Raw genomic sequence first — 18578 nt, 5'->3', positions numbered from 1 at the left:
GCTTTTTTCGCGAATGCGCTTGTTAATTCATCACCCGTTTGGCGAAGTAGTCTGTGATTCAATGATAAATTAACAGGCACTGCATCGATTATATACAACGCAGGACAAGCTAGATAAACAAGTAATATCATCAGCCATGTGTAGTTAACTAGTGATTATGTTAAGATTGATTGTTTTTTAGAGGATAAGTTTAATGCTAGCTAGCAACTTACCTTGGCTTCTTGCTGCACTCGCTTAACAGGTGGTCAGCCTGCCACGCAGTCTCCTCGTGGAGTGCAATGTAATCGGCCATAATCTGTGTCCAAAAATGCCGATTACCGATTGTTATGAAAACTTGAAATCGGCCCTACGTAATTGGCCATTCCAATTAATTGGTCGACCTCTAGACAGAATACAGCCCTATTTTGTAAAAGACCAAGTCCATATTATGGCAAGAACAGCTCAATTAAGCAAAGAGAAACTACAGTCCATCATTACTTTAAGACATGAAGGCCAGTCAATCTGGAAAATTTCAAGTACTTTGAATGTTTCTTCAAGTGCAGTTGCAAAAACCATAAAGCGCTATGATGAAACTGGCCCTCATGAGGACCGCGACAGGAGAGGAAGACCCAGAGTTACCTCTGCTGCAGAGGATAAGTTCATTAGAGTTAACGGCACCTCAGAAATTGCAGCGCAAATAAATGCTTCACAGAGTTCAAGTAGCAGACACATCTCAACATCAACTGTTCAGAGGAGACTGCGTGAATCTGGCCTTCATGGTTGTATTACTGCAGAGAAACAACTACTAAAGGACACCAATAAGAAGAACAGACTTGTTTGGACCAAGAGACACGAGCAATGGACATTAGACTAAAGGAAATCTGTCCTTTGGTCTTATGGATCCAAATTTGAGATTTTTGGATCCAATTGCAGTATCTTTGTGAGACACAAGTAGGTGAACGGATGATCTCCGCATGTGTGGTTCCCACCTTGAAGTATGTAGGAGGTGTGATGGTGTGGAGGTGCTTTGCTGGTGACACTGTTGGTGATTTATTTAGAATTCAAGGCACACTTAACCAGCATGGCTACCAGAGCGTTCTGCAGCGATACGCCATCCTATCTGGTTTGAGCTTAGTGGGACAATGACCCAACACACCTCCAGGCTGTGTAAGGGCTTTTTGATCAAGAAGGAGAGTGATGGAGTGCTGCATCAGATTCCAGGTGAAGCTGGTTGTGAGAATGCCAAAAGTGTGCAAAGCTGTCAAGGCACAGGGTGACTACTTTAAAGAATCTCAAATATAAAGTATATTTTGATTTGTTTAACACTTTTTTTTGTTACTACACGATTCCATATGTGTTATTTAATAGTTTTAATGTCTTCACTATTATTCTACAATGTAGAAAATAGTAAAAATAAATAAAAACCCTTGAATGAGTGGGTGTGTCCAAATTTTTGACTGGTACTGTATGAGGAGAAAGCTGAAGTCTCTACCTAGCCATTGTCCGTAGCTTATGCCTGCCCATATACTGTCCTCACCGCCACCTTGGGGCACTCTGTTCACAACGTTGTGCACTCGCCCACATGATACCATACACGTGATCTGTGGTTGTGAGGCCGGTTGGATGTACTGCCAAATTCTCTAAAACGATTTTGGAGGCGGCTTATGGTAGAGAAATTTACATTAAATTCTCTGGCAATAGCTCTGGTGGACATTCCTGCAGTCCGCATGCCAATTTCACGGTAGTGTAGTGACAAAACAGCACATTTAGAGTGGCCTTTTACTGTCCCCAGCACAAGTATGCCTGTTTAGTGATCATACTGTTTAATCAGTTTCTTGAAATGCCACACTTGTCAGGTGGATGGATTATCTTGGCAAAGGACAAATGCTCACTAACAGGGACGTAAATAAATTTCAGCACAATTTTAGAGAAATAAGCTTTTGTGCATATGTACAATTTCTGGGATCTTTTATTTCAGCTCATGAAACATGGGACCAGCACTTTACATGTTGCGTTTATATTTTTGTTAGGTATCATTTATTTTGTCATCCTGGGATTTCTTGTGATTGTAAAGTACTTTGATAAAATTTGTATACAGTAATTGAATTGTACTGCAGTGGATTGTAACTATTTGTGGAATATCTTCTCATTCTTGTTTAGCTGTCTTTTTATGTTGACTGTTCATAATCTTGCATGAATCGTAAATGTAGGTGAAGGCGCAACAACTTTCTGTATTGTATGTAGCTCACTCAATGCTGTTAGAGGTGTCCCATATCACAACCTATTCTAAGGAGAGGTTTCATTCATTGGATCAACTATAATTTGCTCTTAAAACATTGCATAAAGTCCTCGTAATTTTTTGTCTTCTCTAATTACATGACACTTTTTGTACACCTTGGTAAAGATTTGAAACCTCACGATCATGTCACAATTTGAAAGTGAGCATAGTACAAAATGTTCCATATTTGTGCATATGGAACCTTTCTGGGATCTTTTATTTCAGCCCAAGAAACATGTGACCAACACTTTACACGTTGTATTTATATTTTTGTTCAATGTATATTGCACTAATGTGGACAGTTTGTGTTACTACCTTGCCTTTTCTTAGCACGCAGTTCATTTTCGAACTCTCCAATGGCACTGAAAATTTGGGATGATCTCTCTATAAAAGTCGCTGGCCACACACCAATACACGGATTTGACAGTCAAACTATGACTTAAAATGGTGTGTTCCCTTTTCCGTGATGGCAGCCTCCTGAAATCAACATCTGCCATTCCAAAATATAGATATAAGCCTTCTACAAGTTCTCATCTAACCAACCATGTATAGGTAATTCAAAATGTCTCTGTGGCCTTTGAATAGTGTTAGTTTAAACAGCGCTACACCCCAAATGTTTGCCCCCTGTTCTATTGATTTCAGCGTGATATCGATGGAAGTGATTAACAAAGAAAGTGTTGCGTTACACTTACAGCGTTGGCGACCCGCTTGAAACAAAATGCAACACTTAAATGTAGCTAGCTGTCTTTTACAAATTGTCCTCTAACCAGTGATGTACATATTATTCCCAGATTCCATGTGGTGTTTTGAGCTGCTTTAACAGCAGGTGCAACCTCATCTCCCCCTCTCGTGCAATTGATTTCAACGTGATAATCGATGAGTGGTTGACAAAACAGTGTTGTGTTTCTTTTTGTTTTTGTGACCCCCCCGTATCAAAATGCAACATTCCAACATGTACAGTAGCTGACTGTGTTCTGCAGGTTGTCATCTATCTATCTATTCATGATGTAAAAAATATCTCTAGTTTCCATGTGGGTTTTTGAGTTGTGGTAGTTTCAAAAGTGCACCCCCCCCACCCACCCCTTTTAATACTGTGTTTTGACATTGAGGTGTTTATCAAAATCTTGGTAACAGGAAGCAGCGACAGCATCATTTTCAACATTCATTTTCAATGGTATTGTACTTAATCGTGTAAAAACGAATGAATGAGTCCAAAAACATGCCCTGATTGAATTATTTTGATGATATACCAGAAATCACCAAAACGTGTTTGCCCTGCCTAGTATTGAATCACTGGTGACTGGAAGTTGAAAAATATCTCTTCCTTTCATTTGGGTTGCCGACCCCGGGTTTAGAAGATATAACTAAGGGGACATGGGGCTGTGGGAACTGAGGGAATATGGGGCTGTGGGAACTGAGGGAACATGGGGCTGAGGGAGCATAGGGCTGTGGGGACTGAGGGAGCATAGGGCTGTGGGGACTGAGGGAGCATAGGGCTGTGGGGACTGAGGGAGCATAGGGCTGTGGGGACTGAGGGAGCATAGGGCTGTGGGGACTGAGGGAGCATAGGGCTGTGGGGACTGAGGGAGCATGGGGCTGTGGGGACTGAGGGAGCATGGGGCTGTGGGGACTGAGGGAGCATAGGGCTGTGGGGACTGAGGGAGCATAGGGCTGTGGGGACTGAGGGAGCATAGGGCTGTGGGGACTGAGGGAGCATAGGGCTGTGGGGACTGAGGGAGCATAGGGCTGTGGGGACTGAGGGAGCATAGGGCTGTGGGGACTGAGGGAGCATGGGGCTGTGGGGACTGAGGGAGCATGGGGCTGTGGGGACTGAGGGAGCATAGGGCTGTGGGGACTGAGGGAGCATAGGGCTGTGGGGACTGAGGGAGCATAGGGCTGTGGGGACTGAGGGAGCATAGGGCTGTGGGGACTGAGGGAGCATAGGGTTGTGGGAACTGAGGGAGCATAAGTTTGAGGGACCATACGGCTGAGGGAACATAGACATGGTCAGGCTACTCAGACCATAAATACACTAGTGTACACCATACGTTGTTTTAAAACACCTAAATGGACACATTTTCTTTATCATAGGCTACTTCACAAGCACAAATATTATTCTTACTACAACATGTATTTATATACCTATTTATAGTAGGGGTCCCCAGTTTTCCACTTGATAGCGATTTAGATAAGACATCAAATGTCAGGAATCAAATGATAATACAATAACCTAGGTTTTGTTTTATTCCGTAGATTTGGTTTCATCACTGTACATCAGGTAAGTAGTCTTTAATCTGTTGACATGTAAGTGATATATTCTGAGTTAAAGCTGGTAGTAACGTTGCATAACAGCCACCATGAACTGTAACTTACAAGGCATGTATGACAAAGTTATAACCTATAGTTATTATTTGAGTTCTCGTACAATTGTAAGAACTCATGACTTCACCGCACTTAATTGGGGTTGAACCATATTGTTTGGTTAAGGGCTTGTAAGTAAGCATTTCATGGTAAGGTCTACACCTGTTGTATTCGGTGCATGTGACAAATACGATTTGATTTGATTGAGCATGTGGTCTCAGTTATACTGTACGTCCAGCAGTTGCCATTTTCCTGTCATTAATCTCCCACTATGCTGAGATAATGCAAAATGGGCATTGTTGACCAAAAATATGGTTGAACAGCGGCCCAAGAAAGCCATAGTGCAACGACAGCCACTATAAGTCCCTGTATTTCCTAGCAGTGCATACAACTTCCTAGATAGTGAGCTCCGTTGTTAACCAGGGTCATGTTCATTTGGGCACACTGTAGCAAAATGTTAGAAAACCTATTGCAATGGGGGGGAATTGCTTTTCTTTTTGGACAAGTTCAGATAGTGCCTCCTCGTTTCCGACAGCTTTCCATTTTGTGAAAACGGACTTGAACGGTAAGGACCGGTTCAATGAGAAAAGCTTATTTTCTGATTTATTTGGCAAAAGGCTTCAAAACCTTTGGTACCCTAATGAACATGATCTCGCTCCTCTCCTCAACCACTCTTTGTGTTCTCTGGGCAGATACAGCTTTGACGTCGGAGAGCAGGACCATGTTCACATACGACGAGTCCTACTACGAGTACGTACCCGACAGGCTACCGTGGCATGGGGCCGGACACCTCTGTAGCCAGCGCTCGGGGGCCTTAGCCACGGTATCCAACACCTTCGAGAACCGAGAGCTCACCACCTTCTTAAAGTCCCTGAACATAACCCACCCCGTGTGGATCGGCAGGAAAGTCATGACTCACTTAAAGAGTGAGTTCAGTCATTGCCATATTTGACAGTTTTAAGATTTCAGCACCTTCTCTGTCTCACAGTAGAGTCTTTGTTAGAGGTCTCCTCGTGGAGTGCAATGTAATCGGCCATGATCGGTGTCCAAAAATGCCGATTACCGATTGTTATGAAAACTTGAAATCGGCCCTAATTAATCGGTCGGCCTCTAGTCTTTGTGCAGACATTTTAAATTGGACTGAGGACATGGCCATTGGCCTTACTATCCTGCAGTCTAGTGAATAAGTGTTTGCAACCTACATTTGACCACAATTGGAGTTGCGTAATATCGTTCCTTCCCTTTTATGTCTGTGTCCAAGTTGTATAATGAATGTGACTGTTCTCTCTCTGTCCACCACGCAAAGGTTCCGCCGACACCCTTATCCTGGAGTTTGATGGGAGATCCGACGTGAAGAACGCGCGCCTCCTGCACAAGTTCCCCGCCATGTGCGAAGTGACCGTTTGCACCCGCGTCCGCTTCGATCCGACCTGCTACGGATTTTCCACTGTCTTTTCTTATTCCATCCAGTCATTCATTAATGAGTTCCAGCTCCGCGCCAGGCTGATCCAGGGCCAGCCCATCCAGCTGGCTCTGCTGGTCCATGGCATGCACGGGCCCTACCAGGAGGCCTTCCGCCATGATGGCTCCTGGCACTCGCTGTGCGTGAGCTGGTCGCGCCACGGCGGACACTGGGCCCTGTTTGCCAACGGCCGCCCGGTCAACCGGGGCGACAGCCTGTACAGCGCAGGTGACGTGGGCCCTGATGGCCACTTCATCCTGGGCCAGGAGCAGGACTCGTTCGGGGGCTCGTTCAAGAGCGCAGAGTCCTTCTCGGGTAGTCTCACGCAGCTGCACATTTGGGAGCGGGTGTTGAACGACAGCGAAATCCACACCATGGAAAAAGAGTGCTCTCCCGCCTCATCCGGGCTGGTATTCAAGTGGAGCGCCACAGTCCTGGAAGTTGAGTCCTCCCTGAAGAGGCTCTGGGGAGACTCGCCGTGCCAAGGTAAGGACCACGTGGGCGGACATGCTTGATTTAAAGCGGACTACCCCTGGAGCTAGTCTGGGCTGTCCCAGCATATTCTCTCGCTCTCTCTCTCTCGCTCTCGCACTCGCTCTCTCTCTCTCTCTTTTTTTATACCCGTTATGAGTTCCAGAGCCTGCATTTGGAGGTTCTCTGTCTCTCCGGCAGCCCCCTCTTCCTTCATGAATAGGGGAGCAGATTGGCAAGTAGTAATTGGCAAACTCAGCCCAGTAATGGTTGTAAATATTTCATGTGCGTGGTAATGAATCCCACCCTTCAAAACAAACTCTCCTTTATGACATCGCCGTCTCAGCTGCCTGGGCTCTCGTTATGGAGACCGTAGGGAATAGGGTCCCTAATGGCACCCTATTCCATACATAGTGCACTACTTTTGACCAAACCTGGTCAAAAGTAGTGCCCTATATAGGGAATAGGGTGCCATTTGGCATGCAACAAAGGAGAACACACAGGCAGATGTTCTATCTCCATATATATATCAGACCCAGACAGTACAGCCTCCTTCCGTTCCTTATCGGGCCATTTAAGAATGTTGACTCATTCTGACATCATGTGAAACCCAGCACATTAGGAGTGCACTCAATTTCTCTTTCTATCAACTTTTTTACTTCCTAAAAGCATTGCATATCCATTGCACAGCCAGAAGAGGATGGGACCTCCCCTCTGACCCTAGTTCCTCTCTAGGGACTCTATTTTAACAAACCTAACGCAATGTCCTTGTGGTTAGGGTGTCCGCCCTGAGTATGGAAGGTTGTGACTGAAAAATGGGACCTGATGCGTCTCTGCTTGGCACTCAGCATTTAGGAGATAGATTGGGGGTAAGGCCCTGCGATAGACCGGTGTCCTGTCCCACGGGGTGTACATCAAGCTTCCTCACGCTACAGAAACAGGAGATAGGCTCCTGCCCTATGAGCCGTTTCGACTCGCACAATCCAAGGCTCATGCAACACTACTTACTTACTAATTCAATGGTAAATCTAAGCGTTGGTGGTAGAGCTATAAGTCTGGGGGTGTGTCAAATATTTTTGCTATTTTCACAGCTGGAATTATGAGTGAAATAATTGATGGTGGCGCGAAAGGGCTGGGTTTTGATTAATAAACAAGTTGTAGGTGTGACAAGGGCTTGGCCACTGACTGGCCAATCAACGCATTCCATGGCTTAATAGTGCATGCGTTTGTCTCAAGTTCTGTAGGTTATTGACTGTCTTTGCATTTTCATCAACTCCTATTCAGCTGGGGGCGTGGACTATTCTCGTCCTGGTCCATTGTGGATTGATACTACAGTTCATTAAATAGTATAGGCCACAGTAACGAGTAATAGCAACAGTAAAAAATCGTGCTGAGCATTTAACTGAAATTTTGCTTATTTAAATTTTTTCAAACAACTAATTGACTGTTAGTTGTTTAATTATTTTCATTCCATTTCGTTCTTTTTTGTTTTTTGAGTGCAATGTGCAGTTTATCTAGCGATAAATCAGATCAAGCCTGAACTGTGAGATATAGTAGGGAGGTGTAGTTTCCAACAGGCCAATATTCTACATAGTTTAGCACAGAAAACATGGTAAATAACTACAATGACCATAATCCATTGCGCACCTACTTGTATGTTCTGAGATGGAGAAGAGACAGAAAGAACTCGCAATTGAAAGGGATAAAGAGCAGTTGCTTCGTGAGGTATCTCTACCTGAAAATACATGATCTAAGATTGATAGTTTGTATTCAGCAGTTTTAAAAGTATGTGGTTTTTACTTTGAAGAACTATTTATAAAAAAAAAAAAAAAAAAAAAAAAAGTGATTTGTGTCAGAGGGCATAGGCAACAGTTCTATAGAGATGAGATGATGACTTGGAATGAAATAATAGTCTTCAAATAGGCCTAAAACAAATGTAATATACACAACATTTAAAATATTTTATTAAAGTAAAGTAATGTGAATACATTATGGTTAATAAGTGATAAGCAGTAATGCCAGTCATTTTATTTTATAGTTTTTCTGTGGGGGGTGAAACTGAAACAGCACTCTAAAAGCTCAGTACTAGTAAAAGAAAAATGAACATCCAGTGTTTGCTCAATAGCCTATGTTTGGAGTGTTGGCAGTCAATATGGTTGTAATTGGCTTTAAAAGCCTAGCGTACATATCTTTACTCATCGCACTTCTCCTAAAATAAAAATACTAGGCTCTCGTAAAATGTATTGTATGTGTGAGGCAGGTTCTCAATATGCAAAATATAGCCTAGGCCTACCGTTGATACTGCATTATAGGAATGAATCATTTAAATTAAGCGGAGCCAGCTCAGAAAATAAACCTGAGTGCCCCTCCTCAGGCTGACACATCAGCTGAGATGGCATCTATTGTATTAGAGGTTAGTATCAATCAGGTCTACCTTATTTGGCGGTCTATTTAAGCTGACCGCGTCTGCTCACTCATCCTGCTGCCACTTCCTGCTACTATGTGCTGGCTTCTTGTTCCCACCATCACCCCAGCCTCTACCTGTAAGGTTCTGTGTTCCTGCCGGGGGGATTGGTATAGCTTACCGCACTCACTGCCTGTAGGCTATTTTATATTGATGCTTTGCTTGGGCAGTGAGCTACCCTGATGGAGCAGAGCCTATATTGCCAAGACTTGCATTATCCATTGCTTAATAAATGGTTAAACATATTTCCACGTGGCGTTTTCTTTCTGAAATAAGTTTGTAAGTTTACTTTGGTAACTGGATGAGATGCTCTCTCTGGAGATGGGTATGGATACTTGAAGAAGCTAAATGAAGTATGCAGGTAGGCGCATACAGTGCATTCGGAAAGTATTCAGACCCTTTGACTTTTTCCACATTTTGTTAACATTACTGTAACGGCAGCCTTCCTCCTCTTCACGAGAAGAGAAGGTGTAGCAGGGATCGGACCAACACGCAGCGTAGCCAGTGCTCAACATGTTTAATAAACGAAACTGTGAACACTTACAACAATACAAAAATAACAAACGTGGCAAACCGAAACAGTCCTCTCTGGTGAAACGAACACAAAGACAGAAAACAACCACCCACAAACCCCAACACAAAACAAGCCTGGTGCAAGCCATGCGTAAGGCTGGTGCCATGTACACCGGCCCGAGGAGACGCACTGGAGACCAGATGCGTTGAGCCGGCTTCATGGGACCTGGCTCAATGCTCAATCTAGCCCGGCCTATACGTGGAGCTGGGATGTACCGCACCGGGCTATGCACCCGTACAGGAGACACCGTGCGCTCTTCCGCATAACACGGTGTCTGCCCGTACTCTCGCTCTCCACGGTAAGCACAGGAAGTGGGCGCAGGTCTCCTACCTGACTTCGCCACACTCCCCTACCGCGCCGTCGTGCTAACCTCATTCGCCGGTATCCCTCCGCACATTGCTCCATAGAATCCCAGGCGGGCTCCGGCACTCTCCCTGGGTCGACCGACCACCTGTCTATTTCCTCCCAAGTGGTATAACCCAGATCCTGCTCACGCTGCCGAGCTAGCTCCTCAAAACGCCGCCTCTCCACTTTCGCTGCCTCCAGCTCAGCTTTGGGGCGGCGATATTCCCCTGGCTCTGCCCAGGGTCCTTTTCCATCCAACTCGTCCTCCCAATTCCAAGAATCCTGTGTAATGGGCCGCTGCTGCTGCTGTCGCTGCTGCCCGTTACTACGCTGCTTGGTCCGAGTTTGGTGGGTGGTTCTGTAACGGCAGCCTTCCTCCTCTTCACGAGAAGAGAAGGTGTAGCAGGGATCGGACCAACACGCAGCGTAGCCAGTGCTCAACATGTTTAATAAACAAAACTGAACACTTACAACAATACAAAAATAACAAACGTGGCAAACCGAAACAGTCCTCTCTGGTGAAACGAACACAAAGACAGGAAACAACCACCCACAAACCCCAACACAAAACAAGCCACCTAAATATGATTCCCAATCAGAGACAACACAAAACACCTGCCTCTGATTGAGAACCATATTAGGCCAAACATAGAAACAGACAAACTAGACACACAACATAGAATGCCCACCCAGCTCACGTCCTGACCAACACTAAAACAAGTAAAACACACAAGAACTATGGTCAGAACGTGACAATTACAACCTTATTCTAAAATGGATATCATAAAAAATAAATCCTCATCAATCTACACACAATACCCCATAATGGCAAAGCGAAAACAGGTTTGTAGAAAAACTGAAATACCTTAACAAAAGTATTCAGACCCTTTGCTATGAGACTCGAAATGGAGCTCAGGTGCATCCTGTTTCAATTGATCATCCTTTCGATGTTTCTACAACTTGATTGGAGTCCACATGTGGTAAATTGAATTGATTGGACATGATTTGGAAAGGCGCTGTAAGGACTGGGTGTCGGAGTGCGAAGTCAAGTGCAGGAAACAGCAGGTGCAATAACAAATGTTCTTTAATGAACACTGAGAAACTAGGCCACCCTTCTATACACTGGATGTTCTCATAAAACAACCCCAGACACGGGGGGGAACGAAAACAGTCCAGATACAACGTAGATCGAAAACAAACACCACTCTTACCAACTAACAATCCCGCACAAAGAAACGGGCGGGCCGGCTGACTGATAAGCCCAACTAATTACAAACCTAATACAAAACAGGTGTAACCAATAAACACATAAGGAGGGGGAGAAAAGGATCAGTGGCAGCTAATAGGCCGGTGACGACGACCGCCGAGCGCCACCCGAACGGGAAGGAGAGCCTGCCTCGGTCGGAGTCGTGACAGGCGCACACCTGTTTAATATAAGGTCCCACAGTTGACAGTGTATGTCGTGTATGTTGACTTATATCTCCCTCACTAACTTTAAGCATCAAATCACATTTTATTTGTCACATGCAGATGTTAATGCGAGTGTAGCGAAATGTTTGTTAGAGCAGCTTACTGATCACTGCACCTGTACACAGCCCATCTGTAAATAGCCCACCCAACTATCTCATCCCATATTGTTTTTTTTGTTGTTGCTCTTTCGCACCCCAGTATCTCTACTTGCACATCATCATCTGTACATCTATCACTCCGGTGTTAATGCTAAATTGTAATTATTTCACCACGATGGTATATTTATTGCCTTACCTCCCTAATCTTACTACATTTGCACACACTGTATATAGATTGTTCTATTGTGTTATTGACTCTGTTTGTTTATCCTATGTGTAACTCTGTGTTGTTGTTTTTGTCGCACTGCTTTGCTTTTTTTTGGCCAGGTCGCAGTTGTAAATGAGAACTTGTTCTCAACTGGTTAAATAAAGGTGAAAAAAATAAAATAAAAAATGTCAGAGAAAAAAACAAGCTATGAGGTCGAAGGAATTGTCCGTAGATCTCCGAGACAGGATTGTGTCGAGGCACAGATCTGGGGAAGGGTACCAAAACATTTCTGCAGCATTGAAGGTCCCCAAGAACACAGTAGCCTCCATCATTCTTAAATGGGAGAAGTTTGGAACCACCAAGACTCATCCTAGAGCTGGCCAAACTGAGCAATCAGGCGAGAAGGGCCTCGGTCAGGAAGGGGATCAAGAACCCAATGGTCACTCTGACAGTGCTCCAGAATTCCTCTGTGGAGATGGAGGACCTTCCAGAAGAACAACCATCTCTGCAGAACTCCACCAATCAGGCCTTTATGGTAGAGTGGCCAGACGGAAGCCACTCCTAAGTAAAATGCACATGACATGCTTGGAGTTTGCCAAAAAGCACCTGAAGGACTCAGACCATGAGAAACAAGATTCTCTGGTCTGATGAAACCAAGATTGAACTCTTTGGCCTGAATGCCAAAAATCACATCTGGAGGAAACCTAGCACCATCCCTACGGTGAATCATGGTGGTGGCAGCATCATGCTGAGGGCATGTTTTTCAGTGGCAGGAAGATGAACAGAGTAAAGTAAAGAAAGATCCTTGCTGAAAACCTGCTCCAGAGTACTTAGGACCTCAGACTGAGGCAAAGGTTCACCTTCCAACAGAACAACAACCCTAAGCACACAGCCAAGACAACACAGGAGTGGCTTTGAGACAAGTCTCTGCATGTCCTTGAGTGGCCCATTCAGAACTCTGACTTGAACCCAATCGAACATCTCTGGAGAGACCTGAAAATAGCTGTGCAGCAACGCTCCTCGTCCAACTTAACAGTGCTTGAGAGGATCTGCAGAGAAGAATGGGAGAAACTCCCCAAATACAGGTGTGCCAAGATTGTAGCGTTATACCCAAGAAGATTTGAGGCTGTAATCGCTGCCAAAGGTGCTTCAACAAAGTACTGAGTAAAGGGTCTGAATATTTATGTAAATGTGATATTTCAGTTTATTTTTCGTAAATTTGCTAAAATGTATAAAAACCTGTTTTTTTGCTTTGTCATTATGTGGTATTGTGTGTAATGAAGGGAAAAAAACAATTTCATCATTTTTAGAATAAGGCTGTAACATAACAAAATGTGTGGCAAGTCAAAAGGTCTGAATACTTTCCGAATGCACCGTATGTGTGTATGTTTAAGGATGTGCAGTATATTTTCTGTTCAAGGCACATTGACTAAACACCTTTATGGATATGCTACTTTGCAAGGCAAGGATAAAGAAGAAACAACACGTTGCTGTTTAACCAGCCTTAGTAGCCTAGACCTAGGTTAAGGGTAGAGGAGGGCCTGATATGAAATGGGAAACAAGAAATCTGTTTTTTTTAAACAACAACCATATTTCTACACAGGATGGGGTCAGAAGCATGATATCATATATCTCTTGTCTTGTTCCATGGCACTGTGTGCACACGTAGGCCAAAAAGACTCACCTGTGCGATGCTGCTAAACCAGCCTTGATTAAGAGGACATGTCTTTTCCATGGGCACTGTGTGTCATGGCTGGATAGTCTGCTTTTCCGCTCTCAAAATTCATGCCAAATCAAGTGCGTTACCATTAAGACCTGCTTTTTGTGGGACTTATCTTCCCGTTAGCGCTGGGAAGATTGTCACTTTTGCGCTTGTTTTTAAGGACATGGTAAATTGCCTTGCCTTGAGTTAGACACTTGTCTTCCTTCTACTAAGTTTTTCCTGGACAATGTGCTACTGCTTTTGCTTGCTGTTTGGGGTAAAGGACAGGTTTTAGGGCTATATTCCAGAATTCCTGGTTGGAGGATTTCGTCCTTGGTCAATCCTTCCTGATTCTAGGAATCCTCCAACCTGGATATCTGGAAAACCGGAGAATTTTTGTAAAGTTACTGTAAGTTTGCAACCCTCGACAATTTAATGTAAAGCCCTTGTGCCATCTTCTGATTCTAAAAGGTCTTTAAAAAATGCATTTGATTGATTGATGTACAATGGACATTCCTTATCTTTTTGGCTCCCTGTTTTTTTCTGTTATTTCTTCCTTACTAGCTAACAGCAGTGAGTTGGCCGACGAGTTCCTGTACTCCCTGTTGGATTCAGATGTGGTGCCATATCACAACTTCTCTGAGGTGGTGGATGCACCTCAGGCTGGGGAGTGTGTCACCTTTGACCCCCTGAGTGGAGGCTGGGGCTTAGACGTTTGTGACAGTCAGAGAGGTGCCGTCTGCCAGTTTGAGAAAGGTGATCGCTCACTGATAACAGTTAAATGTCATCGAAACATGATCTAATTATTTCTAAATCACCTCAAATCAATCAAAGGGGGAGTGCATGTTTTTGTCTTTGGATTAAACAACATCCTATGTAAAATAAGATACATCTTTTGAAAGTCAAGCGTCACCTGTCTCAAATAGACTCTTGTTATGTTATGGTGCCAATGTAATAAAAAACTAAATGGCCCTGCTTGGGTACTTTCAAAATTAAACCTAGGATGTGTTCAGAAAGGTGATATGTTTAGAACGTTATATAAATGGGATTAATAGAGCTAGCAGGATTCCCTATTCTACCTGTCAAATATTTGTTTTACACAATACATTTATATCTGGACATTCAATAACGTTGCACCCATTCAAACAGACCCAAGTCATTCCATCCTTTAGGTAATCACTAATCTATAATTGGTTAAGTTAAGTCTACCTCTGTAGATACCTTGCTTTCGCCTATCCAGTCATCTTAAAGGGGCAATCCAGGATTCGAACAACAAAGTGGTCAGCCCGCCACTTGTTTTGGTAAACTGAGTGATGAGGCTGGAGAAATGTAATTGATAGACAGAGCTATGGACACAAGGACTGACCATCCATAAGATCAAAATGATAGTGTTAGCCATGTTTTGAAGCTATACAGTGTTTGTTACATTGTTTACTTGGCATGGAATAAAACAAGCTTATATTTGGGGTTCTGATTGGACAGTTGAATTAAGCTCATGAGGCATTTACATGTTATGGATGTACCAAAGGATGGTTGTACCAGTCCCTCATTGCCCCTTAAGTCAGAAGGGGAGAAGGGAGGGGGGTTGTTTTAAGATGGTCATACCAAGGATCATTTAGCTATTTGATTTCGAATTTTAGGACCTGTTTAGGTATCAAAAAAAGTATATAAAACAATTAATTGATGAAACATTAAATTTGGCCTTACTGCTGTTAGCCCATAGAAACACATTGAAGAAAAGATTCATACATGACAAAACAGATCAACAGTCAATAAAAGAAACTGTCTGTCCTATATCTGAGAGATATAATAAATATCAGGATTTTAGGCATCCTAGAGCAAAATGTGTTCGTGAGAGTCTCACGTTTCATTATTAGTGTGTAGCCCAAACTGTTCCGACTTTAGAGACAAAAGTTGGCTGATCGGCGGCACCGACTTCAAACGAGTCCCGTGACCCTTGTGGGGGTAGTAGAGCAAAACGGAGAACACCATTGTGTTTGGGAGAGTCTCATCTGTCTGTAGAGTGGTAATACATTCGGACGCTACAGATGTTTTTGTGAGAAGACCGATTTTTGGGATGTCACATGGTCTGACAAACACCACTGTACTGTAGCCACACCACCTTCCAGCATAGATGCGGATGAAGTGATTTGAGACGCAGCCCATGCAAAAAAAAAACACGATATCTCTAGCTTAAACAAAAGGATTTTGATGGGGATTTTTGTATTCTGCTAATTATATTTCCACTGGGGCACGGACATCAACTCTGGGGGGTTGTTTATGTTTTATTCAGTATATCCTGAGATATCTCATGCTAACATTGTTTTGTTCACTTTTTTTATTCTAGAGGAGTTGGACATCTTCGGCTTTCCCAAGACGGCGTTTTTCAGTAAGGTGAGCAAGGATGCTCTTGACCAACCCTGTAAATTGGAAGGTTCACCCAGCTGTAGCCTATTAGTTTCACGCCATTCAAATGCAGCTTCATCAGTCCGGATTCTGCGTCCAACAACTGCAAGCCAATGGCAGAATTAATATGCATCTCCCCTGGGCCATTTAGGATGCGTCCCAAATGGCACCCAATTCCCTATGTAGTGCACTGCTTTTAACCAGGGTCCATAGGGCTCTGCTTAAAAGTAGTGCACTATAAAGGGCATTTGGGACACAACCTGAAGCATGTGTCACACCAAAGGTTTTCTGTTATATTGACAAGATAGACTGCTCCAACAATGGAAATGCATGTCCTCAAAGATGGAAGGCAGGGGGGAGGAGGTGAGATCAGGTGTCTGACCATTCTAGCCAGTGTGAACAACTGGCACCACTCCGATATAGTTGTTTATATGAGTGCATCCATTTATATTTACAACACAACCAACGCTTGGTAATTGGAACATCATTGATATAGACAAAATACTGGCTGAATATTTTAGCTAGCTAACCAAAATGTTGCCTATTTGCCAACCATGTTTTATCAAGCTAGCTAGCTAACCAAGCAGTTCATGTTGGACAATTTCAGTTGAAACTGGAGAGAGAAAGGTCTGGGTTCACTTTTAAAATGAAATGTATTGACCTCCAGACCATGTACATAAACCATGACTTGCCATGGTGACTAGAATTATTTATACATTTCCTATATGGCATGTCTCTTTTGTTGTAGTTTGCAGCAGCACTGACAGCTGTGTTGACATGAATACTGGGTCTGAGTTCCGAACGGAATGATATGACGAGTCAAGTAAAAACTTGCTCACTGATTGGACATTGAATACAGTCAGATGCAATGCAACTAGGCATAGACGACGCTAAAAATCTTTACATAGTTGGAGCACTCTACATAATCATGTCGTCCTGAAGTCTGCAACCGATGTGCTCACATTAGATGAGTTTGATAACATTGCGACCTGTCCAGTCCCCTCCTTGACCTGCGATTTCCAGATGTGTCAGGGCCCGCCTCCTACTCTGTGTGGCTGTAGGACAAGTTGCACAAGTAGGCCTGCACAGACTGTACTATTTTAGCTGTCTTATGCCACGATTTTTGCTGTCCCAGACAAAATTTCCACATCGTGGGCAAATTATAATTGCAAGTCGCATCGTAGCACCCCTATCACTTCACAAGACATTTTCTGGCATGTCAGAAAAATAACCGGGACCTAAGATGCATATCGGGAGAGTGGAAGACGCATAGTCGCATTTCATTCATCCACTTTCATGATGCGACCTACGACGTCTTGGTCAGAGCATACGGCGTTAGAATTTATCTGCGATCGCAGAAATTTGTTGTGGATCTCAAATCGTGGCAAAATCGCAGTTAAAGATGGTGACACACTGAGCAACCCAGATCCAACTTTGTTAGAAGCAACATACAGTGCCTCCAGAAAGTAGTCAGACCATTGATCTACACACAATACCCCATAATGACAAAGTGAAAACATGTTTTGAGAAATGTTTGCTAATTTATTGAAAATGAAGTACAGAAATATCAAATTTACTTAAGTATTCACACCCCCGAGTCAATACTTTGTAGAAGCACCTTTGGCGGCGAAAGACACCTGAGTTGTCTTGGGTCTGTATCAGCTTTGCAAACCCGGATTTGAGGATTTCCTCCCATTCATCCTTGCAGATTTTCTCAAGCTTTGTTAAACCATTACAGTCTAAGCCGGGGATGGTTCTACTAATCCATGTGGAATTGTTTTAAGAAGGTCATACCAAGGATCATTTTGCTATTTGATTTTGAATTGTAAGACTCCTTGAAGTATCAAAAAATATATAAACAAATTATTTAATTAACATTTTTATTTGACCTTTACTGCTATTAGCCCATACAAACGCATTGAATAACAGATTCACTACATGGAACAACAGATAGTCCCCCCCCCCAAAAGAAATGTGTTTACATGTGTTTAACCCCTTATTTTTGGAACTAAACAGTCTCCATATATACTTCCATAAATGTTTTCATTTGGTACCAGGGGACCTTCAGACGAGTCTTGTGTGGCCTGTGGGCATCCTAGAGCAAAACAACTGAAATGTACGTGTTCTTTAGAGTATCACCTTTCCACAGATGGGTTATATTAGTGTGTAGGCCAAACTGTTCGAACACTACAGACAGAAGTTGGCAGATCGGCTGTACCGACTTCAGACGAGTTCAAGACGTTTGTGGGGCTCGTAGACCAAAACATTCGGACGCTACAGACAATTTAGTAAGAAGACCGATTTTCGGGATGTCTCATGGTCTGACAAACACCGCTCTCGGTCTATGCTAATTAGATTTCCACTGGGGCATGGACATCGATTCTAGGGGGTTAATTTAGATGGGGAGCGGTGGTGAACAGCAATCTTCAAGTCTATCCACAGATTTTCTATGGGATTCAAGTCTGGGCTTTGGCTGGGCCACTCAAGGACTTTCACATTCTTGTTCTGAAGCCATTCCAGCGTTCCACCTGCAACTCCAGGCGTGCGGTCATTATCGTGGAAAATACATAATTAGTCATTCTATCCCATGTTTTACTGTTTAAAGAATGATCTTGTTATATGCTGGTGTTTTTCTAACCTGATACAACCTTGTCTTTGTGCAACTTAGTCATAAGACTGGGCGTATAACTAAGGTCCGCTTGGGTGCGGCCGCAGCATGTGACATCCCGTGGGTTTACTATCTACAGAAAGTCACATGTA

This window comes from Salvelinus namaycush, chromosome 10 (assembly GCF_016432855.1).
Source record: "Salvelinus namaycush isolate Seneca chromosome 10, SaNama_1.0, whole genome shotgun sequence".
Taxonomy (NCBI): domain Eukaryota; kingdom Metazoa; phylum Chordata; class Actinopteri; order Salmoniformes; family Salmonidae; genus Salvelinus; species Salvelinus namaycush.
This window is presented reverse-complemented; position numbering follows the sequence as displayed.